Source organism: Lissotriton helveticus, chromosome 3_1 (genome assembly GCF_964261635.1).
Source record: "Lissotriton helveticus chromosome 3_1, aLisHel1.1, whole genome shotgun sequence".
Taxonomy (NCBI): Eukaryota; Metazoa; Chordata; class Amphibia; order Caudata; family Salamandridae; genus Lissotriton; species Lissotriton helveticus.
In genome coordinates this window covers 1,986,886,229-1,986,909,654 of record NC_136061.1, presented here as the reverse complement: position 1 = coordinate 1,986,909,654, position 23,426 = coordinate 1,986,886,229, and positions in this window count along the sequence as shown.

Below are 23,426 nucleotides of genomic sequence, written 5' to 3'. Positions count from 1 at the left end.
CATCCCCCCGAACTATCCTGTCCTAGTGTGTCAATATGGCGGGCAGAGGGGACTCGGACAAAGGCAAGCCTCCGAGAGTCAGCAGGAAGCCGAATCAATCCCAATCCACCATTCCGGAACGATTCTCTCATTCGAAGGGATCGCCGGTTATGCCGGGGCGCACTAAAGACTCATTGCGGGACGCGTCCCCTGAGGATCCTGAATTTACACTTCGGGACGTGATGGGTGCTATTGCGGGAGTGAAGGCTGAGATGCATAGCCTACACGAGGCGCTGTCCTGCAAAGTGGATACCCTGAAGATCGAACTAAATCTTATTAGAACCGATCTTGGCAAGACAAATGATAGGGTGAAGTCACTGGACCTCAAAACGTCGAGCTTAACCAACGACATGTCGGATGTACAAAATGAGGTCCGCGACCTGCGAGTGGCTAATGGGATGCTGGCACGCCGGCTTGACGAATTCGAGGGATGGGCACGGCGCCAGAATGTCCGCATTACGGGAGTGCCGGAGAAAGCCGAGGAGGAGTCCACTGAACTCTTTGTGGAGGACTTGGTGGTCAAGAACTTGGCACCGGGGGGTCTGAGCAAGTTTTTCTCAGTCGAGAGGGCCCACAGGATCCCGGGTGGTCCACCGAAGTCGGGCGCATCTCCCCGCCCCATCATTGCGAGACTATTCAACTACAGGGACCGAGCCGCCATTTTGCAGGCGTCGAGGAGCGCTGGCCCGCTACGATTCCAGAATGCGGACATCAACTTTTTCCCTGACTTTACTCAAGCTGTCCAGAAGCGCCGGCAGAGTTTTACTGGTGTGAAGCGGCGGCTTAGGGAGTTGGGGATGCGCTACTCCATGCTTTATCCTGCAAAGCTTCGCATTGAGAATGGTAACCGGACGATGTTTTTTGATCTTCCGGATGCGGCAGGCGACTGGTTGGACACTTTGCCTCAACGACGAACCGAGCCAGATGAGCGGACGGAGGATGCTGCTGGAGGATCAGGTTAAGGTTCCCGGGAATAGACGAACTGCCCTTGACTTTTCTGGGGGGGTTGCTGCGATGGGCACCGACTCTGCGTATTGCCTCTTCTGTTTTTTCTCACTTCTGTACTGGATATGGAGGATGACGGGGGGGGATAGGATGTCTCTTTTCTCCTCTAGGGGGCTTCTTGTAGTTTAGTTTCAGGGGCGACGGGCACACTGCTAGTTGGGGTGGCTTCTAGTCTGATGCAGGGGTGCAGGGTGGGTGGTAGTTGGGATATGGTTTCTATGTTTGTTCTATTTTCTTTACACTCGTTGTGGCTGAGGTCTTACTGTTCTACGGCTTTTGGTTTGTGGGCTGTACTCCGGGGGGGGTTGATGGGGTGGAGCGTCCTTGATGATGGGGGGTAAATCATTGAATTTGTTGAGTTGGAACGTTAATGGGTTGGGGGACCGAATCAAACGTGGTGTTGTTCTGCAGATGCTTAAACGCTGTGCTCCAGATGTCGTTCTTTTGCAGGAAACTCATCTTGTTGGCAACACCTGTAGGGCTCTGAATAGGAGAGGGTTCAAGATGGTGGCCCATTCGGGCTTCTCTACGGGGTCCCGTGGGGTAGGCATCATGGTGCGAACGTCCCTTCCCCTGGAGGTTGAATCTACCCTGGCTGATGATAGAGGCCGATATGTGGCGGTGGTGTGCAAGTGGGAGGGGCGCACTTTGGTTTTGGTTTCGGTGTACGTCCCCCCGGGACTGCAAACATCCACTTTTCAGGATCTTGGTTGCGCCATTTTGGGTCTCCCGGAGGGCCTGCTGATTCTGGGGGGGGACTTTAACTCTGTGGTGTCGGGTGACCTGGATCGCTTCCCTTACAGAGATCTACGTGGTGCACAGTCCTGGCTTCCGGATTTCCTTGACTCTATGGGCTTGGTTGATTGCTGGCGACTTCTGCATCCCGCTCAGAGACAATACACCTTCCACTCTGGAGCCCACGGTAGTCTTTCCCGCATTGATTTTGTCCTGACCCCAGCGGCCCAGGCACAGACGGTTTCCAACGCTCGTCTCATGGCCAGAGGTATTTCTGACCATTCCCCGGTTTGGGTGTCTTTTGACTTTCGCATCGTGGCGACGTCGAGAGTGGCACCTATTAACCCCTGGTACTTCTGTAACCCTAAGACCCGCGATCTCCTAGCGAAATCTATAGAGCTGTACTTTGCCGAGAATTCTGGCTCCGTTGACTCGGCCGTTTCCCTTTGGGAGGCCTTTAAAACTGTTCTCCGAGGGGAAGCCTTCTCCTTGATAGCCGAGGCGCGCAGAAAACGGGATGAAGACTTGGTTCGGTTGGAATCAGATATTGCCGATCTGAATTCTCAGCTGGCCCTGGGGCCGACTCCGGACTTGCTCCATGCTCTTGCCCTGAAGCAGTCGGCACTTAGGGCCACTGCTACTGACGCGGCTAAGGCGATGGGCAGGGAGCAGCAGGGCAGGATATATGACGCTGGTGATAAGGCGGGTAAACTTCTGGCGTGGTTGGACAAGAAGGAGCTAGCGTCCCGAGTGGTACCTGAGATCTTGGGTGAAGACGGCCTGCTCATGACTGACCCTGCCGCTATTGCAGATGCGTTTGCGAACTACTTCGAGACGGTCTACACGTCTGTTTCTGCCCTGTCCGAATCTGACTCGGCTTCCTTTCTGGAGAAGGTCGAGCTCCCTTGCTTGACTGATGCTGAGCGGGAAGATATGGACCGGGGCGTGACGGTTGATGAAGTAGCGCTGGCTATCAGGTCGTTGCGCTCCGGTAAAGCACCGGGACCCAACGGCATTCCTGTGGAACTGTATAAGCTTAAGGCTGACACCGTCGCTGCACCCCTGAGAGATATGTTCCTTGCGGCCCGCGAGACTGGTGAGCTCCCACTCGATCAACGACTGGCCACCATTGTGGTCATACACAAGGAGGGGAAGCCTCGGGATCTTTGCCGTTCCTATCGCCCTATCTCCCTGTTGAACGCCGAGCCCAAAATCTTGGCGAAGCTACTGGCCAATCGACTGGTGGGAGTAATCTCGGACCTGGTCCACCCGGATCAGTCCGGTTTCATACCGCATCGCAACACGGCCCTCAATCTCCGGAGCCTCCATGCGGTGATGGCGCGGGTGCAATTGCTCACGGAACCGGCGGTACTTGCCTCGCTTGACGCAACTATGGCGTTCGACTCACTTGAGTGGAACTACCTATGGGCCGTGCTTGCTAAGTTCGGGTTTGGACCCGAGTGCATTGGCTGGATCCGGCTCCTCTACTCTTCGCCGCTTGCCAATGTGACGGTGAATGGTCGACTGTCTGCCTCTTTTGCCTTGCGCAGGGGCACCAGACAGGGTTGTCCGCTGTCGCCTCTCCTGTTCGCTCTAGCGCTTGAGCCGTTGGCAGCGTGGATCCGGGTCCATCCCGATGTTGCAGGTATCACGTGGTCTCCGGGATTTGAGGATCGAATATCGCTCTATGCCGATGACATCCTTTTATATCTTACCTCTCCATGCCGGTCCCTGATTATGGTGTTTGACTTACTGGGCACTTTTGGTGGCTACTCAGGCCTAGTCATTAATTGGTCCAAATCCTCTCTCTACGCGCTGTGCGGGGATACTCCGCGCCTCCCTCGTGGCTGTACTATCCAGATTGCACAACAGGGCTTCAGGTACCTGGGCATTTATGTTTCAAAGGATCCCCGTGCACGCTATGCTCATAATCTGCTCCCTCCTTTGGCGAGGCTGCGGCGGGACGTTGAGGGCTGGAAGAAGCTACCGATATCTCTGTTGGGCCGGGCGGCACTGTTCAAAATGATGTCCTTGCCGCGGTTCCTCTACGCGCTCCAGAACACGCAAGACCCGGTGCCGGCCAAGTGCTTTGGAGAGGTTGAGAGCCTACAGCGTAACTTGCTGTGGGATGGTAGGCCACGGATATCTCTGACAAAGTTAACCATACCGTGGTATGATGGCGGTATCGCCTTGCCTGACATACGCCGCTATTACTGGGCGTCTCAGCTGGCGGCAGTTAATCACGGCTTCTACGGACCGGCTGTCAATCCTGGATATGCCATGGATCATTGGCTTGTGAATGATGGGAACTACTATAGGGCACTATATTCTAGATCTCTGGATCGGAAGCTAACTGGACCCACTAAAACAGCGGTACATCTGTGGAGGGCGGTGACCAAAACTTTGGGCTGGCAGGGTAAGCTCACAATGGCCACTCCCCTATACGACTCTGACCTGCTTGGGAAATTGTGGCACTCCAAGGGATTCGACAGGTGGGATCTCATTGGTATTTCTAAGGTAGCAGATGTTATGGTCAGAGGGGAGGTGAAATCCTTTGGGGCGCTACAGGCCGAGTTCCAATTGCGTAAAGCGGAATATTTCCGTTATGCACAGCTTCGACACGCTCTCACATCTTCTATGCCTGTGGGTGAGAACTTGCCTGCTTCGTCTCCGCTGGAGGACAGAGTACTGGACGGCCATATGCCGGACAGTGCCATCTCCTTGACCTATAAAAAGCTTATAAATGTGAGGACTGACCTGCTGCTGAAACTGAGAGGCCTTTGGGTGATTGACGGGATTGAAGTGGATGATGAGGAGTGGCAGTCAGCGGTTTCCTCCCCTAAGGAGGTGGCCATCTCAGCTAGGCTGAGACTTGTTCAATTGAAGGTACTCCACAGGATCTATATTACGGGCCCCAGGCTTATACACATGGGACTCTCCCAGGACGGGCTGTGCAGGAGAGGGTGTGGCGTAGTGGCGACCTTCATGCACATCATTTGGGAATGTCCGGTGGTGGCCTTGTACTGGGGTCGAGTGCATGAGGTTATGAGAGATGTGACTGGTGTGACCCTGCCTGCGGAGGCCCGGCGCTGTCTTCTGAACATCTGGGGCCCGAACGATTACAATGTGGCCCAAACCCGCTGGGTCACCCTGGGCAATATGATAGCCAAAAGAGACATTGCTCAGAAATGGGGCGCTTCTGCGCCCCCCACGATCGGCCTGTGGGAGACCAATATGGATTGGTGTATGCTCCGTGAGAAGACTGTTTATATGGCCCGGGGCAAGCCCAGGATGTGGGGGTCGGTGTGGGGAGCGTGGAACTCGTATAGGGGAGACATCTGTGTACCCCCTGAGATGGCACAGCCTGAGGTCCGATTGTCTCCGTAGCTCCCCCTTCCCAATGTTCCATGTTTGGTATCCTGACTTTTTGCTCCCCGTCTATATTGCTGTCGAACAGTATGTTGTTGATGAGATGTGCGATCCCCGGCCCCTCCCCGCGGTATGAGCCTAGAATATTTCTTTTGCCCTCAGCTTTGCTTCTTCTTCTTTGATTCTTTCTTTGTTCTCTCCTCTTTTTCTTTCTTTCTGTTTCTCTTTTTAGACCCTGGTTGTACTTATTGTTAATTTTTGTTTCTATTGTAAAATTAAACCTGACCGATCCTGTGCCGTGTTTTTGTACTTGCTTCCGAACTACAATACGATGCTGCCTGGCCTCCGGGATGTATGGCTGAATAGCGGTGTACTTATTTTGGTAAATAAAGGTTTTCCCCCCAAAAAAATAAAAAAATAAATATTTACATATTTGTTTGTTTCAGGTGACACGAAAAATCCTGTAGATCATTAGTTTGACAAACACAGGTGATTGTAGGGGGTATCGTTCTACCTACGTTTTTTTCATATTTTTTTCACAATTTGTACACATCTATTTTGCAGTATTCTATTCTATTCTGGTCCTGAGGAAGGCCGAGAATGGAGCACGATCGCGATGGCCGAAACATGTAGACCCTCTACCTAGAACTACGCAATCGCAAATTTATTCAGATTGCGTTTGCACTGTTTTTAATGTTTGACACCCAGCGATAACCATTAAATAAGTTTTTTCGTTTGGTAGCCAATTTTAAATCACAATTTTTTAGCACTGCAATTACTATTTTACACATGCTTCAAAAATCTTAGGAGATCAGACTCATTGCCCCTCTTATTTAAAACATCCGTGAGCTTCTCCCTCATAGTGAGAGGGTTGCAGCGCTTGGTTGCACTAGGATTTGCAACTAAGAGGAGGTCCCAGATGATGAAGCATGCCACCTTGGTGGGTGATGGGATTCCTTCCTCTTAAATAGGACTTTTTTCATCATTTTTGTATCAGATTTAGGTCAATACTGTCCTTGTCTTTTTGGAACCACACAGACCCGCGAACTTTGGATATTGCAGAATATACAGGGGCAAGCCCCTCAGCTCTCCAATGAAGGTCACTATAGCATGTGGGGGCAGGGTTGTTTTTCAACAGGTACCACCGAGGCAGCAGACCACAACAGTGCAATCTGCAGGGGCAATGATACCAGCCAGCTGCTGTGGTAGAGCTCCAACAGTAGGATATGTGGGAGGTCGGCACAACCATCGTTCGCCAGGCCTGCAGCCCAAGGCATCAGCCCACCCCATTGTTGACCTAGTCTTCAGTACTACGGTTTAATCGTCCCATACCAGTCTAGATTATGCTAGAGTTCAGTCAGTCCAGCATGGGGTCTGTGTAGGGGTGGCATGTTCTGATGTCTGCGTAGAAACCTCTTCCCCTCTCCCCGACTGCAAATTTTCCAGCATATAACCCCCCTCTTCCAGATCATGTTCTGCATTCTTATCTGTATGTACAACTCTCAGGCAGCACTCCTCTGCCATACCCCACTTACATATGTCCGCCCTCCATCTATCCAGCCGGGGGAGGGATAGTATGAGTCCAATGTATTGCAATATTATGCTTACCCAAGACAAGGCTCAGAAGAGCAAATTTGTATCTTATGCTTGTCCCTTTGTTGGGGATCGGCAGTGAACACGGCTTAACTGCGCCTTTTTTCGCACAGCAGAGCACTTCTTGCCAATATAATTGTAGGCAGGCGCAAGTCCAAGTCATATGTATGAATGTTTCCAGGTCCACTCCGCACCGGGGGCACACAGAGGAACACCCCTAATTGAAGCATGCTAATCTGTATTGCTTTACGTATGTGCGATGCAGGTAGAAAAACTGGGTGAGCTTAAACCTTGCGTTACTAGCTATCTCACGGACTTGTGCAAACGCCCTCTTCCATTCACCCTCAGTGAGTGGAGACAGCAGGTCTGCTGTCCATCTATCCTCTTTTGTGGACACCTTGACCATATGATCTTCTTTCAAGGGTTTATATATGGAAAGATTAGTCCTCTAATGGATCTAGGGTCAAGCAACAACGCTTAAGCCCGCGCCTCCTCCAGCTCATCTGGAAATTAGGTCCATATTGTGCGAACTGTGCGTGATATTTTTGTGTATTGTAAGAAATAACCATCCGGCACTTGGAACCAACCCCTCACCTCATCAAAGGATAAAAAGGTCCCATTCATGTACATGTCTCCAGCTGTTGTGCAGCCCGCCTCATACCATTTAGTAAGATCCATGACACACTGGATCTGATTGCCCCTGGAGACGGAGTTATAGAGCGCATAGGGCCCTGCGGACAACCAGAGCTACAACTCGCTCCCAGGCCTCTGCAACCTGCCGGATTATGTACAGGCATTCCGCAGGGGCCCGGGAGCCCCAAATTAGGTATCTCAGCAGTTCTGTCCCATTACCCCAAACCGCCAGCAGTGCCTTCTCTACATTGCAGCCCTCAGCACACCACTGCACCGCATACTGCAGCAGCCCCGCCAAATAATAGAGTCTGAATTCTGGGAGACCTAGAACCCCTGAATCTACATCCAACTTGAGTATCTTGAGTTTTACCCTAATACGTCCTCCACAGGCCCGGACTGGCCGTTGCGGGCACCGGGCAATCCCCCAGTGCGCCGCAAGGGTGGGGGCCGGTTTTGGGCCGTGGGGGCCGTTTTTGTTACAGGGCCGTTTTTGCAGCATAGCTGCAAAATCGGCCCTGTAACAAAATCGGCCGAAAACCGGCCCTGCCAAAGAGCTCGGTCGCACCCCCAGGGGGCCGGCCGAGCACTTTGCCAGGGCCGGTTTTGGTTTTCAGTCCGGCCCTGGTCCTCCAGCCCACACCAACAAAACCAGGAGGCTGTTCAAGGTGTCAAAAGTAGATTTCGGGATACAGCGGAAGGAATTCTGGAGGGCATAAAGACAATAGGGAGCATAAACATCCTTGCCAGGGCCACGCGTCCCACAACCGAGAGGGGAAGTCTGTCCCAGAACCAGATGGATTTGCTCAAGCCTGTAATAACTGCTCCCATATTTAGCCTGTAATGAGCTTCCGGTAAATCAGCCACCTGTCTGCCCAGGTAGCAAAAAGGGTCACTCTCCCAACCAAGCTCCACAGTGGGGAGATCCAAAGCATCCCCCCACGCTAGTTTCGCCGGTGGGAATATGACTGACTTTTGGCGGTTAACATATAAGCTCGATGCTGATCCTAAAGAAGCGAATATGTCCAGAAGTACAGGTACTGCTTCCTCCAGTTGGCAAATGTAGAGCAGCGCACCATCTGAATACAATGAAATTACATGGGTGCACCATCAATGATGATACAACACTAGTTCATGTCACGCCAAAGCCAGATCACCAATGGCTCCATCGCTAGGGCGAAAAGAAGCAGGGACAATGGGCACCCCTTCCTCGTGCCCCTCTCTGGTATCTGACCGCAATTACCGATCCGAGCCCTCGGCTGACAATAGAGGAGTCAGTCCCAGGCTATGTTCACAACCTAATTCCATTCTCCTCAGGACCTCCCACAGATACTGCTATCTCAGAATGTCATATGCTTTCTCAATATCCAGGGCGATGACTGCTCCCCAGGCATTGCTATCCGCCACCAAATGTAATACGTACAAAGACTAAGAATATTCATGTGCGTCCCTCTTCCCGGCATGAACCCGCATTGGTCCTCATGGACTAGGTGAGCTATCACCTTAATCAGACACATTGCCAATACCTTGGCGAACAATTTGGCATCGACCCCCCACATTGACAAAGGTCTATATGAGCCAGGGCCCCCTACGTCACTACCTGGCTTCGGGAGCATAATAATCTGCGCCTTTCTCATGGACAGCTGCAAAACTCCTGATTGTTTGGCCTCTTGCAAGGTTTCTAATAGTTGGGGGAGTAATAGGTCAGCATAAGTCTGGTATAACTATACCAGGAGGCCATACGGTCCAGGGGATTTACAACGGGTCATACTCTACACTGCCTCCCGCAGCTCATCAAGTTGAATCGTTACCCCCATGTCTGCCGCATGCTTCTCAGTGAGGCAGGGGAGGTGCACATCATTCTGAAACCTGATCAATGTTTAAGTCGATCAGTAAGTGTTGAAGATTCAACAGTAGCTACAAATAAAGATGCAAGTGTCAAAACAACAAAGACACTAAAGAGAACCTGTAAAAGAAAACACTGGCAGCATGATAGACTAAAGCCAATCAATGAAGAACCTGAAGTAATTGAAATTGACTTAGAGTTCAGTGAAAGAGAGTCTCCAGTTGCTAAAAGACCTGCAAGAAATAGAACTCCAAGAAGAAGGGATGCTTCACCTGAATGAGCATCTCTAGCATCCGTATCTGAAAAAGAAAAGTCAGATAAGAGATCTACAGTCCATTAACCTGCTGACAATTCTTTTCTGAATGTAAACTGGAAGATGAACCATCTTGAATTCTCAGAAAAAACTGACAGAGATTAGTTAAAACTTTGAAAAGACATAAGATCAAGAAACAAGTTTGAGAAAATGAAAAATTAATTCTATGAACTAAACCAGAAGAACTAAAAAAAGAACATTTAAAGTCTATTTTGATTTCTATTTTTGAATATTACTTTCAAAGAAAAGAATAAAAGTCTATTGTTTTAAAGATATTTTCTGTGGATTTTTAAGTTCCACGTTCCTTGTTCTTTTAGAAAATGGCATATAAAAAATGTTGCAAAATTATTTGCCTCTCCTTGACAGCGACACTAATAATCATAGTTGATATATTACTGTGCCTTGTTTCTTTGTTGGGCTATGTCTTCACAGAAGTTGATTTAACTGCAGTACAACATGATACTAAATCAAATACACGGACACATGAAAATATTTGTACGAAACTGTTAAGTGACTATGTGTGAGAACATAGTGAGAGAAGAGTGTAATGAGAAAGTATGGAAAGATCAAAAGGGAATGCCAGAGCAGACTAAGGCTGAAGAGGAATTTAGATCTTCAAACTGGCATCCTAAATTGAAAAAACATGTGAGAAAGATAGAATTATGTATGGTGTTAGGTCAATTGAACATGTGGGTGAGAGTGAGAGTGAAAAGAAGTTATGTTGTAAGTAGTGATTTCCTGATTGGTGAAGAACCAATTTTGAGAGGAATTTATTGTGTTTGTGGTAAGACTACTTATTTGGACCTGAGGTGTAATTGAGCGAGTTTGTGTTATCTTGTTTTGGTGTTTCTAGCACTACATGAGTGGAGTGTCGAGAGTGAAAGTTGTGTTTGGACTGATAGTATTATATATATTAGGAGCTATGATTCCATCAATAGTTGTGGCCATGAATGATGTCAATATTTAGAATGTTGTCTTCGATTGTGGAAAGCCTTGCTTCTAACACTGTTGGCACATTAAAGCAAATTAATTGTGAGTTAATTGCTATACATGCAATGATAATGCAAAACTGCCTTGCGCTAGATATCATTCTGCTGAAGGAAGGTAAGCTATTCAGGCCATTGTAGGTTAGAGAATGCTGCCTGCACTGGCATACCTGATAATAGTAGGGTTATTAATACATATGTAAAAAACATAATTAACATTTCAGGTGGACTTTCGAAGAGCATGGCAGTAGGTTCCCGGGTCAGTTAAATAGGACAGGGATTTATCAAGGTTGGTGAATGGTTTGATAGTTTAGGCTAATCCTAACACCTGTAATAATTGTATTGATTTGTGCTTCTTCTCTTATTCAAATTTGTTTCTAAAATGTGGGTGTGAGGACAAAGAAACATCATTAAAGAGAAAGAGAGAATCATTGGAGCTAGAGAATGGCAAGAATCTTCTTTACAGTCAGCTTGAATTGATGAAAGAATTGAGTCTAAAGAAGCAGAAAGTGATGCAGGTGTGTCATAATTTCTGACTAATTTGATGGTGTGTTTAGTGATTATAGAATGAACAGAAGGGTGTGTTATTAATGGTTTGTCTTCATTTATGTTTTTGTGCAATATTAACAATGTGCAGAAGCTGGTTTTACACTAGATTACACATGTATACACTGACATACACTAGTACTATTGTCTTTGGAACAAATCTACTATGTTGTGTAGAAGTGTGTTTTCCTGACTCTTGTCAGCTAGGCCTCAATTTGGACGTAGCAGACATATTTTCCAAAATAGATGCCAGCTTTGTCTCCCCCCTGTCTTTCACTTGCACATGTCACTGTTTATCATTTCTGAAGTGCATATTCAAACAGGATATTATTTATTTCCATTGTCATTTTATTGTCAGTCCTATCCGTTGTCATGCTATATCATTTATTTATTTCCATTTTTACTATCTTGTCATTCCATTTCCATTGCCATGCTGTTCCCAATGAACCTTCCTCATCTCAGTCTAAACTATTACTTCACTGTGCCCTATTCACTCATGTAACATGGTGTTGTTCATGTGTCTATTTTCTTCAACCATCTCTGGATGACATTAGCATAGAGGGGGCACAATACTTATTCATGTAGTGGGATAGTGTATTTGGTGCTAAGGCAATAAATATGCAGACCCTCCAGGATTTCGTGATTTGTAAAAACAAACACTACATTGGCAGTTTTGTAAAAAGCATGTGCTTTTTACAAAAGTGCTAGCAAAATCCACATAATGTGAGCCCTCCTTTTATTGTCCCAGGGTTGACCACTGAGTAAAATTAAAGAAGGGTCATCAGGCCGGTGAGGTATTTATTTCTCACCTACCTGTTGCTGCATCGAATTTCCATTGGAGGCAGTCAGTTGCTGCTAGCAGCTTCCCAGGTTCAAGGCAGAGCACACAGTTTCCACACACTATGTTCTCACACTGTGAGGGCAGCTCAGATTGTGGATTTTTAAAGACAATAAATAAAAAAAATGTAAAAGTCCAGCATCACGTTCAACCGCGTGGACAATGTGCTGTATTGTCATCCTGGGATGGGGTTACAATGTTTGTCAGAAGATAAAACATATTACCCACCGTAGATTTGGCAGGGCCGTTAAACATATGTTGAAATTGTAGTAAGTCACTCTAGCTCTTTGTCGATTTGTGATGGGCAGATTGCACAAAAATGTTGCCTTGCATTCTCTTGGAGCCCCTCTGCTGTTTCTGCCGGCCTGACAGAGAGGAAGACACTAGAGAAGATAGAATACAGAAGGGAAGAAAGAAGAAGAAAAAAGAAGTAAAGAGAAAACTGATGCTGCTCAGACAGGGACACCAAAGAGCAGGTACGTTTTGTCCCAGCTGCAAATTGGTGCAGTTTCCCTGTCGATTTGGGGGGAAGAGGGGTGCGAGGGAGGACGGTGGGGTGATGGGTAGAGCCCAGAGGAGTAGAGTTCAGGTCTACTACACATGGTATATGTTTCTGGAAAAAGGGAAGGTAAGATTTTTTTTTTAAACTGAATTTGGGCCTGCTGCTCACTGTGTTGAAGAATTTGATCAAAACCACTAAGATGAAGACCTGGCTGCACAAATACTTTAAATAATGTCTTTGCAAAGATATTCATGTTTACGAAATTATGTTGCCTGCATTTGGTGTTTGGTGTTTTTCTACAGTTCTTTCATTTATCGTATCGATAAATAAAAAAACTGTTGAAAACAAATAGCAGCTAAAATGGCACTAAATTTAGATTTTTATGCCGGTAAATTCTCGTTATTGCACTGCTAAATTTGCCAATTTATGCCGCAATATCCTGTGATGTTTTGGGAGATTGTTTTTTGATTTGCTATGAATGTAACATTTTTGATCATACTTCAATGAATCTCCAGTTCTGTTAATTTCATGTGCTAAAATAATCTATACAAACCCTTGATTTTGGCAGTGAGCCAGAAGACTTTCCTGTTCTATTAGGGATGCTGTCCATTTCTCTCTTGATTTTGTTGCCCATTTAGGATAATTTTGTATTTCTCTCTTGGGGGGGAGGAGCCAAGATGGCGATCGGAACAGTCGCATAACCGCTTCGCTCCGTGATTTCTTCCTCCCCGCCACCTATCCTGTCCTTCATCCTGTTCGGGGTGTTCCGAATTTGGTCACCAAGGAAGAGCCTTCACTTACCATCCTTGTCCGGGGCTCTGGCGTGCAGTCATTTCGGCGTTCTGCCCTTGTTGCCTTGCTGGCCTTCCCGGCCCTGACGCCGGGGCCTCGAGTGCTGTGCCTGCCCGGAGATGTTCGGAGTACCGGCGGTCCGGAACCGGTGGAGAGACCCGATGCTGGGAGCCTGAGAGCCGCGGGCCGGAAGCCCTGGAGCGGATCCACCCCCGCGGGTGGGCCACCCCGTCTGTCCGATTGCCTGCCGGCCCGAAGAAGAGAAGCCGCGCTGTCTGGCATCCCTCAAGTGGGTAGCCCACTCCTGTTGCTTGTCCCGCCCGGGGTCCGGTGCTGGGCTCCCCCCGAGTGTTGTGGGGAGCACGCCCGTTCTACTGGTGACTCTCCTTTCTCCGCCGAGCGCCATCCGCCGCGGATCGGTTGTGTGCCCTGGGGCCGCCGGTGCTCCTGGTGGACTTGGAGGCGCCCACGATGATGGCGGCGGGCGCTGTGCTTAAGATGGCGGATGGCCCCTCGGAGAGTCTTTCTCCTGGAGACGGGGAAGTTGCTGCATTTGTTCTCTCCAGCCCTCGTTTGATTCGGGCGGCCCCTACTCGGAGTGCTGTCTTGTCTGCCCTGGCTGCTCTGGGGATCGACCTGTCCGTGAAATGCCGAGACTTGGAGTCGCGGATCTCCGCCATGGCTGCTCCGCCATTTTGTGACGCGGTGTCGTCTTCCCGAATTGTAATGGTTGAAACTTCTCCGGCTGCTGTGCTGGGATCTCCGGCTGGGTGTTTGATTCTATGGGATCATGTGGACCCGGTGCCGATGCTGCAGTGTTTCCTACATCCTGATTTCTCTGCTTCGTGCTGGACAGCCCAGATATTGTGCTTGGCCACGTGGATCGTTGAGGTACTTTTACATTCTGACTGCTGCCGAGTTCTCCTGGTTGCTTCCTGTTGGCTGGGACGGTGTTTTGCGGAGATCCCACTGGCCTTCCTGGACTGGTATGGACCCACTGTATCATTCTGCTTTTCGGCCGTGGCGGGGTCTGGAAGCTCGACTCTTCATAAAAGTGGACAGGGGTGATTGTGCCAGAGTACCTGTGGGACCCTTTTAAATGGCATCTCCAGACCTCATTATTTTGGTTAGTTCTTGTTTTTCATCCTAGTGTGGGCTTTTTTCAATGTCCTTTTCGACCTCGATTGGTGATCCGTTGTTGCGGGTGGGGTAGTATTCTATGTTTCGATCGCTGGCTCCTCTCCTCTCCTGTCCTTCTCTTTCCTCTCCTTCTCTCTCTTTCTTCCTCCTCTTTCTCTGTTATTATTCCCTTTCTCTTTCTTCTATATTTCGGGTGACTCTGGGCGACAGGCACGCTGTTTAGTGGGGTAGGCCGTAGCCATTACAGTGATGTAGGGTGGGGGGGGTGTTTGTTATTTTAGTTTGTTTTATTCTATGGTCCCTTTTTGCTTTTTCAGGGGGTGGGCTATGTCCCTTTGTTTTCACTCCTTTGTTTCGTACGTGTCCGCACTTTCTCCTTTTCCGGGGCGGGAGGGCTGTACATGTGGCGTCCACGTTATTTGTTTGCTGACATTTGTCCTTGATTTATGAACCTTTGCTGGGCGTGGGATGTCTTTGGGCTTCGCCCTACTAGGGTTATTTGATTGCGTGGGGGGCTGTCTCCCTCCCGCCCCCCCTCTTTTTCTGTATATGTTGCGTGACGCCCGGTAGATATGGTTGCTGCCTCCTCTATAAAATGTAAAATGAAACCTTTCTTATCCTGGCGCTGACTGTTTAACGTCTTTATTTCACGTCTATTCTGTATTCATTCTATTGTACGCATTGATGTTGCCCTTTTTTGACTCTTCTGCTTTTGCGGCCGGCCCCTGTGGTTGTAGGCCTGCGCTTGTACTTCTACGTGTCTTTCAATAAAGGTTTTAAAAAAAAAATAAAAAAAAAAAAAAAAAATTTGTATTTCTCTATATTGATCTATTTGCTGAAAGCCTTTATGACACTGATTCTATTGCCTTATGTTTGAATTTTTTAATACATTTTTTAAAATTCTTTTTATCAAACATAAGCTTCAGACTTAATATGTTACAGTGTATACATTGGATGCAAAGGAATATACATCAGTTCGCAGGTACCCACTATTCCCACCTTCCAAACAGCCCACCACTACCCTGTTCAGAGCCTGGAGCACTACATCCTACCTCATCTCCCTTACCAAGCCCTGGCTATCCCTCCTGCCTCAGAGCTTTAACCCCTGTATTTCATTCAGACTCCCAGATCTTCTCCCATTTATGTGGGCAGCCTCTGCTCTGAAAGATTGTCCGTTCTGCTTGTTGGCACCAATCCAGATCCTTTTTCCAGTCCCCAAGTGTTGGGGCCTCCGACGCTCCCCATACTCGGGTGATGTTCCTCTTGGCCACTCTGCCTGCCAGAGCCATCCATATCTTGGTGTATTTCGGCCACCTGTCTCTCCCGTCACTCCCAGGATATGTCCTCTTGCCTCCATTGGGACCTGTTCTCCCACCACTGTTGCCATCACCTGTACCACACCGTTTCAATACCTCTGTATCTTGGGGCAAGCCCATAGGATATGGAAGAATGTGCTCTTCTCAGCGCGTCCTCTCGCATATTCCTCTGGATCACAATGACCTATGCGATATTGCAGTGTCCGCCTGAACCGTGCCCTTATAGCTATTTCCCTGGGCTCTGGATGGCCTCAGCATAATCATCATCCTCCAACAGACCCACATCCAGTTCCCATGTTGCCCTTAAAGAACCCATGCAATCAGGTGATTTGTTCATTAGTTTCCTATGTGTAAGGGAGATGGCTTTATCTATCATTGGGTAGAGAAGGAGTCGATCTTCCATTGGAGTAGGGGCACCCCTTCCACCATATGACTTTTGAGGGCATGTCGCAACTGTAAGTACCTGAGGTATTCTCCTGCCCCCAACTGGAATTCCGACTGCAGACTATTAAAGTCAATCATTTTTCCTCCTCTCCAGACGTCCTTCAAGAGATCTGTCCCTATGAGGCCCCAATTGTGAAAGCCCCTTAGACGTCTTACCTTTCCTAGAAAGTCTCCTTCCCACAGTCGGGGTTGCTCTGTTAGCTTGGGCTCCCAAACCACCAATTTCGTTGCTTTCCTCCAAGCAGTAACCTCTGTCTGTGTGTGCATCGGGAGTGTCTTATTACATTTTTTCCTGTATAACTCAGCTTGATAACTGCCTTTCCCCATTGCTAGCCGGTCGACCCGGTATGTCGGTTCCTCACTCGGGGATAAGACCCACCCTTTAATATTGAAAAGTTGCGCTGACCAAAAATATTTCCTAAAGTCTGGGACTGCCAGCCCTCCTTTGTACACTTCCTGCTGTAGCTTCCTAAAAGCAATCTTTGGGCTGCCAGCCCCCCACACCAATATGCGCTGTTCTGCCTCCACCGCTCGGAAGAATGCCTCTAGCACCTGGCACTGTGTGTTCTGTAGTGCGTAAAGTAGGTGAGGGACAACCATAATTTTAATCAAAACTGCTCTGCCCATGAGGGAAACTGTCAAGCGCCTCAAGTGGGTTAAGTCCCCCGGAGCCTGTCCAGTTAAGTGTATACATTTTTCTGCATGAACTCCTCCTCGGGCTTAGTGATCCAAATACCTAGATATTTGAATGGATCTTTGTGGACTAACTCCTTACAAGCTGACATCAGAATTGGGGTTTCACCAGCCAGGGAGAACACCATGTCCCAGTTCATTTGATACCCTGAGTAGGAACCAAATGTCCAGAATATATGAATGAGTTAGTGGAACGTTTGTCGTTGTCTGTGGGCGTAAAGCAGTATATTGTCCGCATAGAGTGAAATGCGTTCCTCCCACCCACATCCTGCATCAATGCTTCTTACCAGCGGTCCCCCCATACTCAGGTCGCCAGAGGCTCTAGCGCCAACGTGAAAAGTATTGGGGAGTGTGGGTAGCCCTGATGTGTACGCTGTAGAGCCTGAAAGTTCTGTATACTGCCCCGTTAACCCTAACCCATGCCAGCGGGCGGAGTATAAGAGCTGCACCCAGGCGCAGAACCCCGGACCAAAACCCAATCTGGCAAGCACAGCAAACAGGTATGGCCACTCAATGCTGTCAAGCGCCATATGGGCATCGAGTGACAAAAAGCTGCTGGCTCTTCCGCTTGTTTATTTACCATGTGCATCACTCCAGAGGGGCGGTGGGGGTTCAGCCTAGCGCTTGTATGTGGCATAAAACCTGATTGGTCAGGGTATATCAGAGACTGTATCACCGGGGCTAGTCTGTTAGCTAATACCTTTGCCAGCACCTTGGTCTCAAAATTTAACAGTGACATGGATCAATAGGAACTACATATATTGTGACGTTTCCCTTTTTTTGGTATCACCACTATCGTTGCCAGTCTGAGGTCCTCTGGCATCTGTCCATCTATCTTCGCTGTAAGAAACATATTCAGCATGTGTGGGGCTATTATCCCCGCAACATACTTGTACAATTCACTGGGAACCCATTCGGGTCGGCTGCCTTCCCAGATTGTAGATCCCCTATTCCCCCTTCTATTTCTTCCATTGTCAGGTCAGCGTTGGTTGCCTCTTCCTCCTCTGGTCCGAGTGTCGGCAAAGTGATGTCTTGTAATAGTCCACTACTCTCCCTTTCCGCTCTCTCCTTGAGCGATTGGTATATCCTCTCATAGTATGTTGCAAATGTTTCTGCTATTTCCATGCTAGACTCCCACTTACCGCCCTCAGGGGTCCTAATTTCCGGGACCCAGTTGCGGCTCCGTTTCCTCCTCTCCAGCCATGCTATTAGCTGGCTTTATCGCCTAGGTCATATATGTGCCTCTGTGTTGCTATCAAATGTGTGCGAGCCTCGTCCTCCTCTAGATCTCTGAGTTCTTTTTGCTTAAGTTTAAGAGCGTGTCTCTGTTCTATGCCTGCCCTAGGATCCAACCCCAGCTCTGACTCAAGAGTCATTATTTCTTTCTGTAGAGCCTCGCACTGTATGTGTCTCCTTACGTTTAGCCCCGGTCGCGGCCTGGACAATGTCCCTGGCCACAACAGTATACGCCACCCATAGAATTCTACATGACTCTACGGAGCCCGTGTTTTCTGCAAAGTACTGTTCTGTGTGTTCCACAAATCGTTCCCTGAACTCATGATCTCTAAATTGCAGTGGGTCCCCGTCATGGCGGGAGCGCCCAGTCTCGCCCGGGCCCTGTAATAGCACCTCAACTGGCGAGTGGTCCGATATCCCCCAAGCCCTGTGTCGTCCCCTCTGAAACAGTCCCACTGTAGTGGTGTGCGTGAAAATGTAGTCCAGCTGTGCCCCACTCCCATGCACCACTGAGATATGCGTGTATTGTCTCTATGTGGGATTGTGTTGCCTCCACAAATCCACCAGACCCACAGCCTTTGCAAAAACATTCAATGGCTGTGGCCCTGATACTCTGTGAGCTAATCCATTTCGGCCCAGCTCCAATGACATTGTTTTATTCATGTCTCCCCCCAGAATCAAAGTGCCTGTGGGCATTTCGAGTAATAATTTACTACGTTCTGGGAATGTTTTCCCCTGTAACCTTGGTGGTACGTATACAGAACACACATTCAGGGACCGGCCCTCCCATGCCCCCGATAACGCGACATATCTACCCAGTGGGTCGCACCAGATGTAGTGCTTCACTAGGGGCACCATATTTTTAGTTAGTATTGCCATGCCTCTGGAGCAGTTTGTAAACCTCGGTGAGCTAGTAATGTATAGCAGAATCGATTAAGTGGTAAATAATTGTTACCCTTCAGGTGTGTCTCCTGTCTGGTGAGTGTCTATGAAGGTACTGCAGCACCATTGTGCGCTTAATTTAGTTCCTCAGCCCATTCACATTCTACAACATGATTTTCAGTGTTCTACCTTGATGCATCGTGAAATTGATGTAATGTGAGGTGTGACTCTCTCACCCTTCCTACCCGCTTGCTAGGCTTTCTCGCTCTCCAGTACCACTGACTGCTTTCTCTAGCCCCTTGAAACTGTCCCTTAATAGGAATATCTCAGTTCTGAAGCATGAAAATACTAAAACTATCTAACATAAACCCATTGCTAACTCCTCCCTCCCTGCTACCCTGCACCGTGGGTCTGTAACTACCCACATCCCCAATTTGCAGTGCGCTTGTCGCCCAATAAACAACAATTTGTGGTGGGGCCAGATGGGATTGCCTTTCTTGACACCTTAGCGGTCTCTCCCCTGCTCTTTGTCCTTCAGTGTTATATGCAATGCGCGTTCAAGTCCTTTGTCATTATGTATCTGCTCGGCCTACGTATTTGCCGGTTATAAGGAGTATGTGTCATTTTGCACAATACCCAGTATCACAGATGCCCTCCCGGGCTTTCACCAGTCTGCTATTAGTGCAGGGTTACAGTTTGATTTCGCTGCTGTCCACACTACCTTCCTACCTTCTTTGTTCCGACTGTTGGACTCACCAACTGTGAGTGTCTGGCCCGCTTTTCGCCATTTTCGTTCTCTCTTTGCCCTCTAGGAGATCCTGGATTCAGGTTTCTGTCACCATGCTGGTCTCTTCCTACTCGTTGGTTTTGTTCTCTGACTCGGCCTCCCTCCAATCAATCTTGTACATCTGAGGGCGCTTTGAAGTACCATGACCTTTCATTGTCTAGCACGCTTTGCGGGGAAAAGCATCATGTATTTAAAGCCCTCCTCTCTTATGGTTCATTTACCCCATCAAAAGTGCAATGTTGTTGCACCATCAGGGTGAAGTCCGGAAAGAACCTTAGAACAGTGTTTTCATATGGAAGGTCCCCCCACGCTCTTGCAGCATGTAGAATAGCATCTTGATCCCATAGTTCAGAATCCTGGCTATAATTGTTCTGGTTGGCGCTCAAGGTTTTGTCGGAGGGACCGGGGCTCTATGGGCTCTTTCTATCTAGAAGAAGTTTGATTATCTTTTGGGTTTTAGATGATTTATTATGATGTCTTCCAAGAAGAGGTCCACACTTGGACCCTCCGCCCTGTCCGGAACCCCCACCACTCTTATATTGTTCCTGCGGGCCCTTCCCTCTTGATCTTCCAGAGTTTCATGGCCATTTTTTTATGCTGTTTGGCCAGCAGCTGCACTTGTTCTTCGAGCTTCATGTAGCAGGTTAACAACTGTTGCGGTATCGCGTATTTGTCCAACTTGTTGGACTGCACTGGGGGGCCCCTTTAGGTTTTATTATGGCGGGCTAGTTGCGGTTTTGTGGGGTCTCCAAGGCCTAGCTCTCTTGCCCGCTGCTTTAACCATGTTCACTCTAAGGTCGACTCAGGGGCCCTTCGCTCCTTCCTTTGGCACCCCCTGGAACCTACTCCTGTGCAACCCGTTGACACTCCTTGGAGCATCTATGGATCCTCTCAGGTCCTTCCTGGTGCCTCGGTTCTACTCTGGAAGGTGCACAACACCTGTACTATCACCTCCAGTCTTTATGTTCTTATTAGATGCTCAGAAAAGGGCACCCTCCTTCTTCCCTCTTGCAGCTCTCTACCTCTGCACAACCTCAACATCATCTCCTACGCCGACGACGCCCAGATGATCCTCTACCTCACCAAAGAGCTCCTCACTGCCAAAACCAACCTTCACAAAGGAATGCAAGCCGTCGCCGAGTGGATGAAGATAAGCTGCCTGAAGCTGAACTCAGACAAGACGGAAGTCCTCATCCTCGGCTCCACTCCCTCGGCATGGGATGACTCCTGGTGGCCGACTGCGCTGGGAGCAGCACCAACACCCACCGACCACGTATGCAACCTAGGGTTCATCTTCGACTCAACACTCTCCATGACCAAGCAAGTCAAAGCTGTTTTGTCCTCCTGCTTCAACACCCTCCACATGCTCCGCAAGATCTACAGGTGGATCCCCACTGAAACAAGAAGAATGGTCACCCAGGCCCTCGTCAGCAGCAGGCTAGACTACGGTAACGCCCTCTATGCAGGAGCCTCGGCCAAACTCCTGAAATGACTACAATGCATACAGAACGCCTCGGCAGGCTTGATCCTCGACATCCCTCGCCGTAGCCACATCACACTCCACCTAAAAGACCTGCACTGGATTCCCGTCAACAAGAGGATCACCTTCAAACTCCTCACCCATGCACACAAAGCACTCCACAACACCGGACCAACATACCTCAACAGACAACTCACCTTCTACACCCCGAACCGCCAGCACTGCTCCGCCGATCTGGCCCTCGCCACCCTACCCCACATCTGAAGAGCGCCCACAGGTGGCAGATCATTCTCCCACCTCGCCGCCAAAAGATGGAACACCCTCCACACCCTCCTACGGCAGACCCAGGACCTACTTACCTTCAGGACGCTACTCAAGACCTGGCTATTAGAACAGTAGCAGCACCCCTCCCCCCAGCACCTTGAGACCCTCACGGGTGAGTAGTGCGCTTTACAAATGTTATGATTGATTGGTTGATTGTAACCCAGTATTCGCCGCTGTGAAGAGGATGTCTCGACCTCACTCCTGGCTGTTCCCTGAGGTCGCACTTGTGGCCATTGCCATACCCCCAGTGCCGCTCAGGGGGGGGTGGTGGTATCTCCGTCCCTTTGGTACACTGCCGTGTCACTCCCAGGTATTGGGGGCTTCTTCCATGTGCACCCCCCTCAGCTTTGCCTCAGCTGCGTGTAAGTCTCTATATAGGTCCTTTCTCCCACCCTTCCACTAAGTTCAGGTGACCTGCTACTATCGCCAAAGCAGCCCTGCCTGAATAGGGAGGACCAGACTCGGTTCACCTGTGGGGGGTTCCCGGTCTCCGCTGATCTGCAGACAACTGTCCCTTCTCCTTGGTTCACTATTCAGTTTACACACTTGTGTCGGAGCCCCCATCCCTTGGCCTCACTTCAGCATTGCTGATTCTACCTGCGTATCACATGATCCCGTCCCTGCCCTCTGCCTACGATCCTCACTCATGGTGGGGATGCTGCTCAACCCCAGGACTGCCTCCGATAAGTTTGCTTCACCACAGTAAGTCTGTCTCGATTGTTCCACCCGGCTCCGATCTCTGCCGCATGGCCTACCTTCGGCGTCAGGCGTCACTTGGCCGTGTCTCCCTTTGGGTGTTCTACTCAGGTTTATTTTTTAGGGTGTCCAAATATTTGGGCTCCCTAGCGCTGAAAGGTCATGAGTATCGGATTTATAACAACTAGATAGTCCTTTTGTATTAAAATCAATAACAAAAACATCTAGGTCTGTGTACATTGATAATCCCATGATAAGTACTCGTTGCATACAGAGAAAGTAATATAAATCACTAAACAATGTTTGCAAGTGAAATGTGTAGATATCAAAAGAGTTTGGGTTTGCAGACAGGCTATGATGAGAAGCTACATTCTATGTCTGACCTGCTTAATGCAGCAGCAAAAACTCACCCTTATCAATCTGATAATTTAGGGATTCAAATAGATTTACTGCAGTCAGAGCCTTCATATATTGTTTCCATTATTTAATGATTGGTGAAATTGAACAATTTGATAAATTGGGCTTAAGGGATGTACAGAAGAGAGCAGATGAGTGTGAGCACTGCCACACAATTGAGCAAATAATTACTTTGCCCACAATGCTTAAGTAAATAGCTTTGGTTTTGAGGAAAGAACATGCAATGGAGTCCATTCTAAGTTACAACGTAGATGCATAGAAAAAGAAACAGGCTTTGGCAAACCAATTAGTTTTGCCTATACAAGAACTATTGGCATTGTCAATGTGTTTAAAGATGTTGCACAGCAGTGCGGATGCTGTGCAACATGACTTACAGTAAATAAAAACAAAGCGTTACACCACAGCTAGCGTTGACCGCATCATAATGTTTTTTTTGGTTTACTTTAGGGCAATGTTGCACAGCAGTCGAAGCAACCATGTAATATCTCTGATATGATATGACAAAAAATGGTGTGATATGACCAAAATTTATAATGCCCAACAAAGTCTTGAGGGCATCTAGCTATGCCATACAAAAAAACTGCTAGATGAACATCTAATTGTGCTGTGCCTACACTGGGTGAACAACCAGGTTTTTGGGGTCTTTCCTAAAGGTAAATACAACTTCATGGAAGTGATATGATAGGAAAGAGTGTTCAGAGTCTTGCCACTGTGGCTGAGAAGGCTCTGTCTCCCCATTTCTTCTTCTGGACTCTGAGGACCGTTACCCAGTTAGGGTGTGCTGAGCAGATATGTCTAGCAGGAACATACCATATGA